The sequence below is a fragment of the Fukomys damarensis genome, unplaced genomic scaffold (genome assembly GCF_012274545.1).
Source record: "Fukomys damarensis isolate Sample0158 unplaced genomic scaffold, DMR_v1.0_HiC HiC_scaffold_9, whole genome shotgun sequence".
NCBI classification, from domain to species: Eukaryota; Metazoa; Chordata; class Mammalia; order Rodentia; family Bathyergidae; genus Fukomys; species Fukomys damarensis.
In genome coordinates, this window is record NW_022900921.1 from 26,239,681 (window position 1) to 26,241,836 (window position 2,156).

Consider the following 2,156-nt stretch of genomic DNA (forward strand, 5'->3'; position numbering starts at 1 on the left):
GCAAAAGCACAAAGTATTCAATTCCTAATGAAGATAGTTTTTAAATATCAGAGAAGGATGAACTTTACATGAAATTATTACATAAAATTCTACATATGCTAAGCATGACTAGAAGAAAACTTTTAAGGACAAATGGGAAATACTTTCTTTTTAATAAGTTCTTTGGTTATAAATGGGTCTTTGGTGACACTTGTTCTATGATCTATTAACTGATTTTGCTTGTGGCTTTTCTGCTACTGATTTTGCTTATGTCCCTTGAAGACCAAAACAAAGTACTCTGAGTTACAGCTCACAGAACATATTTCACAGAGTTTACCTTGCTTTAGTACAAAGCAATCCCACAATTAAAATATATCTTTAGATCTGAGACAGCATAAATTAATTATGAAGCTACTGATGTACAGGTTGCATAAACTTGTCATCTTCTTTTTTTGGTTCTGGGGATTGAACTCAGGACCTTGCACTTGTGAGGCAGGTGCAGCATCACTGAGCAAAATCCCCTGCCCAACTTTTCATCTTTTAGAAAATAAAAACTCAGATTCTCTTAAAACCTGAATCACGGTCTTTGTACATCTTCCCATGGTGCTTGATGTAATCTTTTCCACTCATGGACTCACAGATTCATTTTTTTCTTTGCCTGGGGGCATTATTTTCTATACCGTTGCTACCATCTGACTTCAGCTGCTCATTTTGCTCAAATTCTTTTCTTTCATCTGGGTGCTTCTTTTTCTTTTGTGGGTACACTGCACACAGCAGGATAATGACCACTAAAACAACAGCTTCAGCAGTTATTGCAAGAAAAGGTTTGAGGGGCACCAAAAGCTCAGCACAACAAGCTCAAGCTGCTCCTTGCTCTCGCCCGGCTAGAATACTGCACGGTACCAGTAGGAACTCGCCCCCGCTTCTCCTAGAAGATGCTCTATGCTGAGCTTTGTTTGATTGCTGTGTGTTCCGATGACAACATACTTATCATTCCTGTGAACATCAGTAGGAACCTGTACACTCCCACTACTTCTATACCAGGTCCAACGTAAAGGAAAGCAACGTGGACCTTTACACACCAGGACAGCAGAGTCACCCCTGTGAGTGATCAATGGTTTGTTTTTTGCCATGAAGTTCTGGAACTTTAATATTAAATGCTCCCCATTGTTCGTTTTCTTCTTCAAAGAGACACGAAGAGCTTCCCCTTTGTTTGCTGTCAATGAAGGTGATCGTGCACTCAGTATACAGTGTTGTTTCCTGTTATGGTGAGAGAAAAATTCTTAAGCAGCTCCTCATCCTTTCTCCAAGTCGCGTTGATTGAATTCAGATCCCCTGAGGTTGCGTACTGGCAGGTGAGAGTGATAACGGAAGAACTTTCCCAAGTGATATGTATTTTTTTCTACTGGCATATTGGAATGTTCAGCTAGTCGTATGTTACGACTCTCCGAGGGAAGATTAGAGTATTTCCCCATCATTTCCTCTCTAACAGGTAGACTTGTAAAAAGTGAATCTGCCAAGTCCGCCGTCCGCCGCTCCCCCTCTTCCAGTGGCAAGGAAACTCAGCAGCAGCAGCGGTAGGAATGGGGCCTTGAGCTCCGGGCGCCCCGAGTCACCCAGGCCAGGCATCATGGCCCGGGGCCTGCTGCTGTGGTTCCCGCGGAGGAGGTGGCTCGATGCCTCGCCAGCGGCGGGTGCTCTGAAGTGGGTCCATTCTTTAACTTCCAGTGGTCAGTTAGGGTGCAATGAAGACATGTCCGGATCATTCACTTGTTTTGGAGTTATCAATGGGAAACAGAGAGTTTCTCCATAAAGATGCCCTCCAGGCTGAACCTGCAAACATGGACGCCAGGCTGGTTTGGGGGAAAATTGGAAAAATCAGTTAATCTCCAAGAGCGCTTAGAAGGGCCAAGGGAATTAACTAAGTGTAGCGTTGTACTGGAGAGTTTACAGATAATTGCCTCTGCCAGAAGCAGATCCAGAGAGAACGAGAGCCTAGAGCTCTTTTGGCTCCGTACAAAGTATCTGATGCAGGGCCTTCCAGTATTGAGTTTTTGTTCGTTATAACCACTTATTTCTATGGCATAGTTGTCGATTACATTAAAAATAAAGTTTCTTTTTGCCTTTTGCATTTTCCAAACACCATGTGATGAGCATAGTAAATTTTAGTGAAAAAA

At 42.8% G+C, this 2,156-nt stretch overlaps 1 pseudogene; it reads right to left on the bottom strand.

Moving 5' to 3' along the window:
- Positions 1-621: 621 nt before the first annotated feature.
- LOC104860977 overlaps positions 622-2,156 on the bottom strand; it is a 4,878-nt pseudogene continuing 3,343 nt past the window's right edge.